We start from the raw sequence: 14,739 nt of genomic DNA, 5'->3' as shown, positions 1-14,739 counted from the left end.
TGCTTGAATGCTTCAGGGGATGGGACATGGCCAACATGAGCCCCACACCAAAGGAGGGTGGAGCAGAAGGCTGACTAATACTGAAGCACACCCAAACAACAAACCAAATGCAACAACTAGTGCAAGCATTCCTGGGGGAAGGCCTGCCGCAGATGGATTTGCATATGGTGATGTCATCCAAGCAGTGGGTCAAAGTTGGTTTCAACCCTCGTCTGCATATGAAAACAGAAAAGGGGCGTGCAGGGCATGGTGGCCTTTTGCGGCGCTTGACCGACCCCTAGATTGCATTAAACACCTCCACCCTCCTTCGGTGTGGGGCTCATGTTGGCTATGCCCCAGCCCCTGAAGCATTCAAGCAGATTTCATGCAGCAGCTGGGCACTGTAACAGCTCCAGAGCTGCTCTGTAAGGCAAGTAAAAGGGTGTGGGCCCTGCAGCACTACCTGTAGTTTGCATTGTGCATTGGAAGGCACAAAGTAAGCAGACGGGAGGAGAAGTCAGGATAGTGCACAAGGGTATAGAAGGGAGCGGCTGAAGAAAAGAGAAGTGGAAACAGACAGCAAACTAGGCTGGAGAGAGACCTGAGACAAAGAGATCTGAATTATACGAGAGCCGACCAGGGGAAACACAAATTATGCAGTCAAGTTTCCCACATTTGGGGAAATCGCAGGAGCAGCACACCCAGAGTACAATTGGTGAGCCTTTCCCTGGGAGAAGCACCTTCATGATCATAGTATCTCACCTGGCAGGTAAGTAGGAGTTGGGCTAGAGCTGGGGAGGGTCGCTGCTCGGGTACCCCCCTGTAAAGTGAAGGAGATCCAACTGAGGCAGCACAAGGGAACTCTCGAAAGAAGAACAAGGCTAAAGGAAAATCTGAGACAAAGAAATCTGACTTTTACCAGAGCTGACCAGAGGAAAGCACAAACACAGTCTCCCACTACCACAAATAATGCAGTCAAGTTTCCCACATTTGGGGAAATCACAGGGGTCAGCATACCCAAAATGCAATGAATGAACCTCACCCTGGGAGAAAAATCTTCATGACCATGGTATCTCCTATGCAAAATAAGTATGATTTGGAATAGGGCTGGGGAGGGCCGCTGCTCATGCACATCTCTGTCAAGTAAAGGAGATTCAACTGAGGCAGCAAAAGGGAACTCTCATCTGGGGACAACAACTGCAGGGAGAACATATATTTTCAGATGAACATGGGAGGGCAGAAGGCTGCCTAATACTGAAGCACCCCCAAACACCAAACCAAATGCAACAACTAGTGCAAGCATTCCTGGGGGAAGGCCTGCCGCAGATGGATTTGCATATGGTGATGTCATCCAAGCAGTGGGTCAAAGTTGGCTTCAACCCTCGTCTGCATATGAAAAGAGAAAAGGGGCGTGCAGGGCATGGTGGCCTTTTGCGGCGCTTGGCTGACCCCTAGTTTGCATTAAACACGTCCACCCTCCTTTGGTGTGGGGCTCATGTTGGCTATGCCCCAGCCCCTGAAGCATTCAAGCTGATTTCTTGCAGCAGCTGGGCACTGTAACAGCTCCAGAGCTGCTCTGTAAGGCAAGTAAAAGGGTGTGGGCCCTGCAGCACTACCTGTAGTTCGCATTGTGCGTTGGAAGGCACAAAGTAAGCAGACAGGAGGAGAAGTCAGGATAGTGCGCAAGGGCATAGAAGGGAGCGGCTCAAGAAAAGAGAAGTGGAAACAGACAGCAAACTAGGCTGGAGAGAGACCTGAGACAAAGAGATCTGAATTATACGAGAGCCGACCAGGGGAAACACAAATTATGCAGTCAAGTTTCCCACATTTGGGGAAATCGCAGGAGCAGCACACCCAGAGTGCAATGGGTGAGCCTTGCCCTGGGAGAAGCACCTTCATGATCATAGTATCTCACCTGGCAGGTAAGTAGGAGTTGGGCTAGAGCTGGGGAGGGTCGCTGCTCGGGTACCCCCCTGTAAAGTGAAGGAGATCCAACTGAGGCAGCACAAGGGAACTCTCGAAAGAAGAACAAGGCAAGAGAAAAATCTGAGACAAAGAAATCTGACTTTTACCAGAGCTGACCAGAGGAAAGCACAAACACAGTCTCCCACTACCACAAATAATGCAGTCAAGTTTCCCACATTTGGGGAAATCACAGGGGTAAGCATACCCAAAATGCAATGAATGAACCTCACCCTGGGAGAAAAATCTTCATGACCATGGTATCTCCTATGCAAAATAAGTATGATTTGGAATAGGGCTGGGGAGGGCCGCTGCTCATGCACATCTCTGTCAAGTAAAGGAGATTCAACTGAGGCAGCACAAGGGAACTCTCATCTTGGGACAACAACTGCAGGGAGAACATATATTTTCAGATGAACATGGGAGGGCAGAAGACTGCCTAATACTGAAGCACCCCCAAACAACAAACCAAATGCAACAACTAGTGCAAGCATTCCTGGGGGAAGGCCTGCCGCAGATGGATTTGCATATGGTGATGTCATCCAAGCAGTGGGTCAAAGTTGGCTTCAACCCTCGTCTGCATATGAAAAGAGAAAAGGGGCGTGCAGGGCATGGTGGCCTTTTGCGGCGCTTGGCTGACCCCTAGTTTGCATTAAACACCTCCACCCTCCTTTGGTGTGGGGCTCATGTTGGCTATGCCCCAGCCCCTGAAGCATTCAAGCTGATTTCTTGCAGCAGCTGGGCACTGTAACAGCTCCAGAGCTGCTCTGTAAGGCAAGTAAAAGGGTGTGGGCCCTGCAGCACTACCTGTAGTTCGCATTGTGCGTTGGAAGGCACAAAGTAAGCAGACAGGAGGAGAAGTCAGGATAGTGCGCAAGGGCATAGAAGGGAGCGGCTCAAGAAAAGAGAAGTGGAAACAGACAGCAAACTAGGCTGGAGAGAGACCTGAGACAAAGAGATCTGAATTATACGAGAGCCGACCAGGGGAAACACAAATTATACAGTCAAGTTTCCCACATTTGGGGAAATCGCAGGAGCAGCACACCCAGAGTGCAATGGGTGAGCCTTGCCCTGGGAGAAGCACCTTCATGATCATAGTATCTCACCTGGCAGGTAAGTAGGAGTTGGGCTAGAGCTGGGGAGGGTCGCTGCTCGGGTACCCCCCTGTAAAGTGAAGGAGATCCAACTAAGGCAGCACAAGGGAACTCTCGAAAGAAGAACAAGGCTAGAGGAAAATCTGAGACAAAGAAATCTGACTTTTACCAGAGCTGACCAGAGGAAAGCACAAACACAGTCCCCCACTACCACAAATAATGCAGTTGAGTTTCCCACATTTGGGGAAATCACAGGGGTCAGCATACCCAAAATGCAATGAATGAACCTCACCCTGGGAGAAAAATCTTCATGACCATGGTATCTCCTATGCAAAATAAGTATGATTTGGAATAGGGCTGGGGAGGGCCGCTGCTCATGCACATCTCTGTCAAGTAAAGGAGATTTAACTGAGGCAGCACAAGGGAACTCTCATCTGGGGACAACAACTGCAGGGAGAACACATTTTCAGATGAACATGGGAGGGTAGAAGGCTGCCTAATACTGAAGCACCCCCAAACAACAAACCAAATGCAACAACTAGTGCAAGCATTCCTGGGGGAAGTTCTGCAGAAGACGGATTTGCATACGGTGATGTCATCCAAGCAGTGGGTCAAAGTTGGCTTCAACCCTCATCTGCATATGAAAAGAGAAAAGGGGCGTGCAGGGCATGGCGGCCTTTTGCGGTGCTTGGATGACCCCTAGTTTGCATTAAACACCTCCACCCTCCTTTGGTGTGGGGCTCATGTTGGCCATGCCCCATCCCCTGAAGCATTCAAGCTGATTTCTTGCAGCAGCTGGGCACTGTAACAGCTCCAGAGCTGCTCTGTAAGGCAAGTAAAAGGGTGTGGGCCCTGCAGCACTACCTGTAGTTTGCATTGTGCATTGGAAGGCACAAAGTAAGCAGACGGGAGGAGAAGTCAGGATAGTGCACAAGGGTATAGAAGGGAGCGGCTGAAGAAAAGAGAAGTGGAAACAGACAGCAAACTAGGCTGGAGAGAGACCTGAGACAAAGAGATCTGAATTATACGAGAGCCGACCAAGGGAAACACAAATTATGCAGTCAAGTTTCCCACATTTGGGGAAAAGTGTCCACAAAGCCAAGTATCTGATTAACATCTTTGTAGGGATGGTTTTTCACCTATTACTAAATTAAACTTGCTTCATTGGAAAGGCAGCAAGATGCATCCTCATTTCAATATCTACGGAAATAATACAGGTTGACACCAGGAAACATTATCGCCACTGCATCTTTGCTGTTTTCTCATGTGGAAGTCTGTTTAATGTGAAAACAAGGTGATATCTAATTAGCACACAGGTAAGGAATTAAGAAAATCTTTATTTAAGGGTGAAGATGTTTCTCACAAAATCGTTGCCCCAATGCATCATTGAAATTCAAGCTGGAAAGATGATTTTAATATATCACTTGTACATTTTGTATTGCTCTTCTGGTGACAATGTAGTTTGTTTTTGTCAATTACCATTTTAATAATCGGGTAAAGAAAATTAATTGGATTTTTGAAAGAAAACAATACTGTCAATATACTATTAAAACAAATTAAAATGGTAAAAGTTATTGTACTTTAAGTAAAAATAAAAGAGCAAAAATATCAATCCCAGTTTTGGATTACTTTAATTAACAAAAAAAAAATGCATATAGCAGAGGATAGTTTCAATATGCCTACCTCTGGGTTATGGACCCAGCATGCTTCCATTACAGTACTCTGCTGCACATGTAAGTGCAAAAGATCCTGAAGCACTCACTCATCATGGGAAAGTACCAATGTGTTTCTTCATTGGTTGATGGAAGAAACATCTTACAAAAACTCTCCACATTATTGACTTTTTAAAATGTTTCTAGGAATCGTTCTAGATGAATGCTTATTAGCCTTTGTCAGTATGTACTTTTGCAAAGTGTTGCTGTGGCGCAATCAGTTAGTGTGTAAGGCTATTAACCAAAAGGTTGGTGGTTCAATCCCACCCAGGGACTTAATTGACCTTGTTATCAGATTTTGGTGATCTTTAAGTAGACAAGTCAAAATTTCAAACCCCCTGTTATGGTGTAGGGTACCTGGCCTTCTCTGATGTAATCAGAGTTAGATTTGATTCAGTGATTTTATAAAAACAGCTAGGAAGCACAATTTAGCAGTGGGTTGCAGAGAAAAAGAAATATGCTGGCAGAAAAATCCAATTGAGTGATTAAACAGCTCTTCATTTTCTGGCTTTATTTTTATGCTAACAAATTTGTGCTCTGAAAAGTGTCCACAAAGCCAAGTATCTGATTAACACCTTTGTAGGGATGGTTTTTCACCTATTATTAAATCAAACTTGCTTCATTGGAAAGGCAGCAAGTGATGTCATCCAAGCATTGGGTCAAAGTTGGCTTCAAACCTCGTCTGCTTATGAAAAGAGAAAAGGGGTATGCAGGGCATGGCGGCCTTTTGCGGTGCTTGGATGACCCCTAGTTCGCATTAAATAATGCAGTCGAGTTTCCCACATTTGGGGAAATCACAGAGGTCAGCATACCCAGAATGCAATGAATGAACCGCACCCTGGGAGAACAGTCTTCATGACCATGGTATCTCCTATGCAAAATAAGTATGATTTGGGATAGGGCTGGGGAGGGCCACTGCTCAGGCACATCTCTGTCAAGTAAAGGAGATTCAACTGAGGCAGCACAAGGGAACTCTCATCTGGGGACAACAACTGCAGGGAGAACACATATTTTCAGATGAACATGGGAGGGCAGAAGGCTGCCTAATACTGAAGCACCCCCAAACAACAAACCAAATGCAACAACTAGTGCAAGCATTCCTGGGGGAAGGCCTGCAGCAGATGGATTTGCATATGGCGATGTCATCCAAGCAGTGGGTCAAAGTTGGCTTCAACCCTCGTCTGCATATGAAAAGAGAAAAGGGGTGTGCAGGGCATGGCGGCCTTTTGCGGCACTTGGATGACCCCTAGTTCGCATTAAACACCTCCACCCTCCGTCGGTGTGGGGCTCATGTTGGCTATGCCCCAGCCCCTGAAGGATTCAAGCTGATTTCTTGCAGCAGCTGGGCACTGTAACAGCTCCAGAGCTGCTCTGTAAGGCAAGTAAAAGGGTGTGGGCCCTGCAGCACTACCTGTAGTTCGCATTGTGCGAGACCCCTAGTTCGCATTAAACACCCCCACCCTCCTTCGGTGTGGGGCTCATGTTGGCCATGCCCCAGCCCCTGAAGCATTCACGCTGATTTCTTGCAGCAGCTGGGCACTGTAACAGCTCAAGAGCTGCTCTGTAAGGCAAGTAAAAGGGTGTGGGCCCTGCAGCACTACCTGTAGTTTGCATTGTGCATTGGAAGGCACAAAGTAAGCAGACGGGAGGAGAAGTCAGGATAGTGCACAAGGGTATAGACGGGAGGGGCTCAAGAAAAAAGAAGTGGAAACAGACAGCAAACTAGGCTTCCAATGCACAATGCAAACTACAGGTACTGCTGCAGGGCCCACACCCTTTTACTTGCCTTACAGAGCAGCTCTGGAGCTGTTTAATCACTCAATTGGATTTTTCTGCCAGCATAATTTTTCTCTTACGTCCTAGAGGATGCTGGGGACTCCGTAAGGACCATGGGGGATAGACGGGCTCCGCAGGAGACATGGGCACTTTAAGAAAGACTTTAGATCTGGGTGTGCACTGGCTCATTCTGTCCAGTGCGTCAACAGTGCAGATGTCTTCTTGTTTTTTCTCCCAAATTCTATAACAATGACAGTAAATGTTGTTTCTTTTCAAACAGAACTTTCTTGACCATGCTTCTTTCTTGAAAGATCTGGGAGCACATGGAAAACAGTACAAACCATGCAGTATCACAAGAGCCTTTATTTGATCTTTCATGAAGATAGAGCAGAATTGAGGACACGTCAACAATTTCTGCCGAAGGTGGTTCATCTTTCCACATGGTGCCTTTGGCCACTGACACCTTCGTTGAGTCAAAGTCTCTGGCTGTGGTCAGAACTTTGAAAATTTATGTCACCAGAACGGTTCAGATTAGGAAAACAGAGGCTCTGTTTGTCCTGTATGCTCCCAACAGGATTGGGTGTCCTGCTTCCATGTAGACCATTATGCGCTGGATCTGTGGTAAGATTCAGCATGCTCATTCCACGGCAGGATTGCCGTTACTGAATTAGGTGAAGACACATTCTACTAGAAAGGTGGGTTCATCCTGGGCAGCTGGTCAGGGAGTCTCGGCATTGCAACTTTGCCGAGCAGCTATTTAGTAAACACTTTTGCTAAGTTTTAAAAGTTTTAGAGTAAAGGAGATTCAACTGAGGCAGAACAAGGGAACTCCCATCTGGGGACAACAACTGCAGTGAGAACACATATTTTCAGATGAATATGGGAGGGCAGAAGGCTGCCTAATACTGAAGCACCCCCAAACGACAAACCAAATGCAACAACTAGTACAAGCATTCCTGGGGGAAGGTCTGCAGAAGACGGATTTGCATACAGTGATGTCATCCAAGCAGTGGGCCAAAGTTGGCTGGAACCCTCATCTGCATATGAAAAGAGAAAAGGGGTATGCAGGGCATGGCGGCCTTTTGCGGCGCTTGGATGACCCTTAGTTCGCATTAAACACCCCCACCCTCCTTCGGTGTGGGGCTCATGTTGGCCATGCCCCAGCCCCTGAAGCATTCAAGCTGATTTCTTGCAGCAGCTTGGCACTGTAACAGCTCCAGAGCTGCTCTGTAAGGCAAGTAAAAGGGTGTGGGCCCTGCAGCACTACCTGTAGTTTGCATTGTGCATTGGAAGGCACAAAGTAAGCAGACAGGAGGAGAAGTCAGGATAGTCCACAAGGGTATAGAAGGGAGGGGCTCAAGAAAAAAGAAGTGGAAACAGACAGCAAACTAGGCTGGAAAGAGACCTGAGACAAAGAGATCTGAATTATATGAGAGCCGACCAGGGGAAACACAAATTATGCAGTCAAGTTTCCCACATTTGGGGAAATCGCAGGGGCAGCACACCCAGGTGAGATACTATAATCAGGACGGTGCTTCTCCCAGGGCAAAGCTCACCCATTGCACTCTGGGTGTGCTGCTCCTACGATTTCCCCAAATGTGGGACACTTGACTGCATAATTTGTGTTTCCTCTGGTCGGCTCTCGTATAATTCAGATCTCTTTGTCTCAGGTCTCTCTCCAGCCTAGTTTGCTGTCTGTTTCCACTTCTTTTTTCTTGAGCCCCTCTCTTCTATACCCTTGTGCACTATCCTGACTTCTCCTCCCGTCTGCTTACTTTGTGCCTTCCAATGCACAATGCAAACTACAGGTAGTGCTGCAGGGCCCACACCCTTTTACTTGCCTTACAGAGCAGCTCTGGAGCTGTTACAGTGCCCAGCTGCTGCAAGAAATCAGCTTGAATGCTTCATGGGATGGGGCATGGCCAACATGAGCCCCACACCAAAGGAGGGTGGGGGTGTTTAATGCGATCTAGGGGTCATCCAAGCACCGCAAAAGGCTGCCATGCCCTGCACGCCCCTTTTCTCTTTTCATATGCAGATGAGAGTTGAAGCCAACTTTGACCCACTGCTTGGATAACATCACCATATGCAAATCCATCTGCTGCAGGCCTTCCCCCAGGAATGCTTGCACTAGTTGTTGCATTTGGTTTGTTGTTTGGGGGTGCTTCAGTATTAGGCAGCCTTCTGCCCTCCCATGTTCATCTGAAAATATGTGTTCTCCCTGCAGTTGTTGTCCCCAGATGAGAGTTCCCTTGTGCTGCCTCAGTTGAATCTCCTTTACTTGACAGAGATGTGCCTGAGCAGCGGCCCTCCCCAGCCCTATCCCAAATCATACTTATTTTGCATAGGAGACACCATGGTCATGAAAATTGTTCACCCAGGGTGAGGTTCATTCATTGCATTCTGGGTATGCTGACCACTGTGATTTCCCCAAATGTGGGAAACTCGCCTGCATTATTTGTGGTAGTGGGGGACTGTGTTTGTGTTTTCCGCTGGTCAGCTCTGGTAAAAGTCAGATTTCTTTGTCTCAGATCTTCCTCTAGCCTTGTTCTTCTTTCGAGAGTTCCATTGTGCTGCCTCAGTTGGATCTCCTTCACTTGATAGGGGGGTGCCCGAGCAGCGACCCTCCCCAGCTCTAGCCCAACTCCTACTTACCTGCCAGGTGAGATACTATGATCTTGAAGGTGCTTCTCCCAGGGCAAGGCTCACCCATTGCACTCTGGGTGTGCTGCCCCTGCGATTTCCCCAAATGTGGGAAACTTGACTGCATAATTTGTGTTTCCCCTGGTCGACTCTCGTATAATTCAGATCTCTTTGTCTCAGGTCTCTCTCCAGCCTAGTTTGCTGTCTGTTTCCACTTCTCTTTTCTTGAGCCGCTCCCTTCTATGCCCTTGCGCACTATCCTGACTTCTCCCGTCTGCTTACTTTGTGCCTTCCAACGCACAATGCGAACTACAGGTAGTGCTGCAGGGCCCACACCCTTTTATTTGCCTTACAGAGCAGCTCTGGAGCTGTTACAGTGCCCAGCTGCTGCAAGAAATCAGCTTGAATGCTTCAGGGGCTGGGGCATAGCCAACATGAGCCCCACACCGAAGGAGGGTGGAGGTGTTTAATGCGAACTAGGGGTCATCCAAGCGCCGCAAAAGGCCGCCATGCCCTGCATAACCCTTTTCTCTTTTCATATGCAGATGAGGGTTCCAGCCAACTTTGGCCCACTGCTTGGATGACATCACCGTATGCAAATTCGTCTCCTGCAGACCTTCCCCCAGGAATGCTTGTACTAGTTATTGCATATGGTTTGATATTTGATGGTGCTTCAGTATTAGGCAGCCTTCCGCCCTCCCATGTTCATCTGAAAAGATGTGGTCTCCCTGCAGTTGTTGTCCCCAGACGAGAGTTCCCTTGTGCCTCCTCAGTTGAATCTCCTTAACTTGACGGGGGAGGGGCTTGCCCGAGCAGCCACCCTCCCCAGCCCTATCCCAACTCATACTTATTTTGCATATGAGATCTCTATATCATGAAGATTGTTCTCACAGGGTGAGGTTCATCCATTATATTTTAAAATAGGAAGGTTCAAATTACATATTTGAATTGCATCTATGTGCTGGATTCAAATGTCCCCCCCCCCCCTTCCTTTCCCAATTGTGCCCGTCAGCAGCTATTCTAAGGTTGCTGCCAATGGGTGTGACACATTAATTTCTTCTGTGGGGTACACTGGACTCCACAAGGATTCACATTGGGGTGTAGAGTAGGATCTTGATCTGAGGCACCAACCGGCTCAAAGCTTTTGACTGTTCCCAAGATGCTCAGCGCATTCTCCTCTATAACCCCGCTTCCATGAACAGGGAGCTCAGTTTGTAGTTGGTGCCTTCAGTAGCAGGCCACTTAACAGGGGCCTGCCTCAGGCAGCCTATTCTTAGCTATTAATTTTGACAAGAAAAGAAGAACTTGTTTTATGAGAATCTACAAGGGCTGCAGCAGGCTAGGTCTAATAGACATCTTTACTGCAGCTTCATCACTCCCAGCGGCGCTGTATACTCCCGTGCCCTGGTTGCTGGATCACTGCAGCGGAGGCTCCGGTTTCTTCCTAAGGTCAGTCACACACACACCGCCCTTCCGGATCACGAGGCCGCTGATGAAGGGGAGCGTGGCCGTAGGGGGTGGACCGTGTGCGCACTGGCGTGGACACTGATTACTGGGCAGCCGCTCCACAAGCCACCAGGTACAGTTAAGGAGCACAGGTCTGGGGGTTTTTCTCCCATATTAAACCAATTTTGTACTGCCCGCAGCGCATTGTGATAGGTAATAGGGCCTGATTCAGGTTGGGTTGCAATCACAATAAGCGATCCAACTGCAAAAATTGCTAAGAGCATACGCATGTGCCTGCATTTTCTGCGGCACCCCGCAGAGAATGCGATCGCCTCTGCCTGTCAATCGGGGCAGGGGGGGAGAGGGGGGTCAGCAACACTCCATTTCCAAGTCAGGGATGGAGCGGTGCGGGGGCAAGGCTTCAAAATGGGGTCTGCAACGGAGGAGACACAGGGGGCGTGGTCACAGCGGCTGTATGACATCACATTCAGCCGCTGCGATCACAAAAATGGTGGCGGCTTCCTGCGCGCACATACAGTCTGCACCAGCAGAAGGCTACACCATTTTTTATGATCACGCTGAACTGCAGTGCGACTGCAATTACAGCATGGTCAAGAAGGGAGGCGTCATGCTGGGTGGCCATGTCCTGTCACTGTGCAGGAGCCAGCACCGCTCACACACTAGTCCCCGGGTGCAGCCCCCAACCCCCGGGACACCCGGAGCAACAAAATGTAGATTCAGGCCACCAGGCCATGCCCCTACCTATGAAACCATGCCTCCTTTTTACCATTGCGCTGCTTATCTGCGCGCACTGCATTACAATCTCCTTCGCCACCTCTCTGGGTGTCACCAGTGATAGTGACAGCTCTGCCATGCTTGTAGCAGCTGGTCCTAAGATCTACGCCTCAAGCCCTGAGTGTTTGCCCTTGTGACTTGTTGATCATCATAGCGAAGCAGATGCTTACAGAAAACTGCAGGGGCTTAGATTGAAAATAAAAAAAATGATGGGTATAAGGTAGAGAGGAGCGGGTTCGGTTCTCCGAGAACCGAATTCCCCACGAACTCCACGTGGTTTACACTGGTCCGAGGCAGGCTCGGTTGTTCCCGCCTGACTCGGAAAACCTGAACAAGGGAAAATGTCATCATCCCGCTGTCGGATTCTCGCGAGATTCGGATTTCATATAAAGAGCTGCGCGTTGCCGCCATTTTTACTCGTGCATTGAAGAGAGAGTGGAGAGGACGTGGCTATGTTCTCTCAGTGGAAATCTCAATATCAGTGCTCAGTATCAGTGGTTACTTATTGCTGCTCAGTAATACTAGTAGTGTGTCTCTCCTGCTCAGTGTCAGTTCTCAGTAGTATCCTCATCAGTGCTCAGTATCACTGCTCATTGTCTTGTGCTGCATTGTGGTGCTCAGCATACTACAGTACATTACTAATAGTCCAGTGCTGCATCTTGCTGCTCAGTGTCAGTTCTAGTATCCTCATCAGTGCTCACTATCACTGCTCATTACATTGTGGTGTTCTGTATACTACAGTAACATAGTAATATAGTAACATATAGTAATATAGTTTTTGAGGTTGAAAAGAGGCAAATTGCCCATCGTGTTCAACCTGTTTTAAGTTGTGATGATTCTACATACTTGCTGAATAATGTTTTATGACTAGTTAACTACTACAACTCATGTTACCCCCGGATTAACCATGTTGATATTTTAAGTATTATAACCTTGGATAGCTTTTTCATTCAGAAATGTATCCATTCCTTTTTTAAATCCAATTACAGAGTCCACCATTACCACCTTCCCTGGCAGGGAATTCCACATCCTGATTGCCCTAACAGTGAAGATCATAGTATCTCACCTGGCAGGTAAGTAGGAGTTGGGCTAGAGCTGTGGAGGATTGCTGCTTGGATACCCCCTGTCAAGTGAAGGAGATCCAACTGAGGCAGCACAAGGGAACTCTCGAAAGAAGAACAAGGCTAGAGGAAGATCTGAGACAAAGAAATCTGACTTTTACCAGAGCTGACCAGAGGAAAGCACAAACACAGTCCCCCACTACCACAAATAATGCAGTCGAGTTTCCCACATTTGGGGAAATCACAGGGGTCAGCATACCCAGAATGCAATGAATGAACCTCACCCTGGGAGAACAATCTTCATGACCATGGTATCTCCTATGCAAAATAAGTATGATTTGGGATAGGGCTGGGGAGGGCCGCTGCTCAGGCACATCTCTGTCAAGTAAAGGAGATTCAACTGAGGCAGCACAAGGGAACTCTCATCTGGGGACAACAACTGCAGGGAGAACACATATTTTCAGATGAACATGGGAGGGCAGAAGGCTGCCTAAAACTGAAGCACCCCCAAACAACAAACCAAATGCAACTACTAGTGCAAGCATTCCTGGGGGAAGGCCTGCAGCAGATGGATTTGCATATGGTGATGTCATCCAAGCAGTGGGTCAAAGTTGGCTTCAACCCTCGTCTGCATATGAAAAGAAAAAAGGGGTGTGCAGGGCATGGCGGTCTTTTGCGGCGCTTGGATGACCCCTAGTTCGCATTAAACACCTCCACCCTCCTTCGGTGTGGGGCTCATGTTGGCTATGCCCCAGCCCCTGAAGCATTCAAGCTGATTTCTTGCAGCAGCTGGGCACTGTAACAGCTCCAGAGCTGCTCTGTAAAGCAAGTAAAAGGGTGTGGGCCCTGCAGCACTACCTGTAGTTTGCATTGTGCGTTGGAAGGCACAAAGTAAGCAGACGGGAGAAGTCAGGATAGTGCACAAGGGTATAGATGGAGGGGCTCAAGAAAAAAGAAGTGGAAACAGACAGCAAACTAGGCTGGAGAGAGACCTGAGACAAAGAAATCTGAATTATATGAGAGCCGACCAGGGGAAACACAAATTATGCAGTCAAGTTTCCCACATTTGGGGAAATCGCAGGGGCAGCACACCCAGAGTGCAATGGGTGAGCCTTGCCCTGGGAGAAGCATCTTCATGATCATAGTATCTCACCTGGCAGGTAAGTAGGAGTTGGGCTAGAGCTGGGGAGGGTCGCTGCTCGGGCACCCCCCTGTCAAGTGAAGGAGATCCAACTGAGGCAGCACAAGGGAACTCTCGAAAGAAGAACAAGGCTAGAGGAAGATCTGAGACAAAGAAATCTGACTTTTACCCGAGCTGACCAGAGGAAAGCACAAACACAGTCCCCCACTACCACAAATAATGCAGTTGAGTTTCCCACATTTGGGGAAATCACAGGGGTCAGCATACCCAGAATGCAATGAATGAACCTAACCCTGGGAGAACAATCTTCATGACCATGGTATCTCCTATGCAAAATAAGTATGATTTGGGATAGGGCTGGGGAGGGCCGCTGCTCAGGCACATCTCTCTCAAGTAAAGGAGATTCAACTGAGGCAGCACAAGGGAACTCTCATCTGGGGACAACAACTGCAGAAAGCCAGAAAATGAAGAGCTGTTTAATCACTCAATTGGATTTTTCTGCCAGCATTTTTCTTTTTCTCTGCAACCCACTGCTAAATTGTGCTTCCTAGCTGTTTTTTTTATAAAATCACTTAATCAAATCTAACTCTGATTACATCAGAGAAGGCCAGGTACCCTATACCATAAGAGGGGGTTTGCAATTTTGACTTGTCTACTTAAATATCACCAAAATGTGATCACAAGGTCAATTACGTCCCTGGGTGGGATTGAACCACCAACCTTTTGATAAATAGCTGAACACACTAACCGATTGCGCCACAGAGACACTTTGCAAAAAGCACATACTGACAAAGACTAATAAGCATTCATCTAGAACGTTTCCTAGAAAAACTTTAAAAAGTCAATAATCTGGAGAGTTTTTGTAAGATGTTTCTTCCAGCAACCAATGAAGAAACACATTAGTACTTTCGCATGATGAGTGAGTGCTTCAGGATCTCTTGCACTTACATGTGCAGCAGAGTACTGCAATGGAAGCATGCTGGGCCCATAACCCAGAGGTAGGCAGATTGAAACTATCCTTTGCTATATGAATTTTTTTTTTGTTCATTAAAGTAATCCAAAACTGGGATTGATATTTTAGCTTTTATTTTTACTTAAAGTACAATAACTTTTACCATTTTAATTTGTTT

The 14,739-nt window shown here is 47.7% G+C and overlaps 11 non-coding genes and 2 pseudogenes across 11 annotated transcripts; 3 read left to right on the top strand and 10 right to left on the bottom strand.

Moving 5' to 3' along the window:
• Positions 1-593: 593 nt before the first annotated feature.
• LOC135020660 (U1 spliceosomal RNA) lies at positions 594-756 on the bottom strand. The gene has a single exon (XR_010218035.1). It is a non-coding gene; the product is annotated as a U1 spliceosomal RNA (small nuclear RNA).
• Positions 757-908: 152 nt separating this feature from the next.
• Positions 909-1,072, bottom strand: LOC135020469 (U1 spliceosomal RNA). Its single transcript, XR_010217897.1, has one exon. It is a non-coding gene; the product is annotated as a U1 spliceosomal RNA (small nuclear RNA).
• A 674-nt stretch (positions 1,073-1,746) lies between these two features.
• Positions 1,747-1,909, bottom strand: LOC135020533 (U1 spliceosomal RNA). Its single transcript, XR_010217957.1, has one exon. It is a non-coding gene; the product is annotated as a U1 spliceosomal RNA (small nuclear RNA).
• Positions 1,910-2,061: 152 nt separating this feature from the next.
• Positions 2,062-2,225, bottom strand: LOC135020476 (U1 spliceosomal RNA). Its single transcript, XR_010217902.1, has one exon. It is a non-coding gene; the product is annotated as a U1 spliceosomal RNA (small nuclear RNA).
• A 674-nt stretch (positions 2,226-2,899) lies between these two features.
• Positions 2,900-3,062, bottom strand: LOC135020527 (U1 spliceosomal RNA). Its single transcript, XR_010217951.1, has one exon. It is a non-coding gene; the product is annotated as a U1 spliceosomal RNA (small nuclear RNA).
• A 152-nt stretch (positions 3,063-3,214) lies between these two features.
• Positions 3,215-3,378, bottom strand: LOC135020688 (U1 spliceosomal RNA). Its single transcript, XR_010218049.1, has one exon. It is a non-coding gene; the product is annotated as a U1 spliceosomal RNA (small nuclear RNA).
• A 2,078-nt stretch (positions 3,379-5,456) lies between these two features.
• On the bottom strand, positions 5,457-5,635 carry LOC135020695 (U1 spliceosomal RNA; annotated as a pseudogene).
• Positions 5,636-8,024: 2,389 nt separating this feature from the next.
• LOC135020701 (U1 spliceosomal RNA) lies at positions 8,025-8,180 on the top strand. Its single transcript, XR_010218055.1, has one exon. It is a non-coding gene; the product is annotated as a U1 spliceosomal RNA (small nuclear RNA).
• A 674-nt stretch (positions 8,181-8,854) lies between these two features.
• On the top strand, positions 8,855-9,018 carry LOC135020494 (U1 spliceosomal RNA). Its single transcript, XR_010217919.1, has one exon. It is a non-coding gene; the product is annotated as a U1 spliceosomal RNA (small nuclear RNA).
• A 152-nt stretch (positions 9,019-9,170) lies between these two features.
• Positions 9,171-9,333, top strand: LOC135020544 (U1 spliceosomal RNA). The gene has a single exon (XR_010217967.1). It is a non-coding gene; the product is annotated as a U1 spliceosomal RNA (small nuclear RNA).
• Positions 9,334-12,639: 3,306 nt separating this feature from the next.
• Positions 12,640-12,803, bottom strand: LOC135020431 (U1 spliceosomal RNA). The gene has a single exon (XR_010217859.1). It is a non-coding gene; the product is annotated as a U1 spliceosomal RNA (small nuclear RNA).
• A 691-nt stretch (positions 12,804-13,494) lies between these two features.
• On the bottom strand, positions 13,495-13,636 carry LOC135020553 (U1 spliceosomal RNA; annotated as a pseudogene).
• Positions 13,637-13,788: 152 nt separating this feature from the next.
• On the bottom strand, positions 13,789-13,952 carry LOC135020358 (U1 spliceosomal RNA). The gene has a single exon (XR_010217788.1). It is a non-coding gene; the product is annotated as a U1 spliceosomal RNA (small nuclear RNA).
• Positions 13,953-14,739: the final 787 nt, after the last annotated feature.

The sequence above is a fragment of the Pseudophryne corroboree genome, unplaced genomic scaffold, assembly GCF_028390025.1.
Source record: "Pseudophryne corroboree isolate aPseCor3 unplaced genomic scaffold, aPseCor3.hap2 scaffold_350, whole genome shotgun sequence".
NCBI classification, from domain to species: Eukaryota; Metazoa; Chordata; class Amphibia; order Anura; family Myobatrachidae; genus Pseudophryne; species Pseudophryne corroboree.
This window is presented reverse-complemented; position numbering and strand designations above follow the sequence as displayed.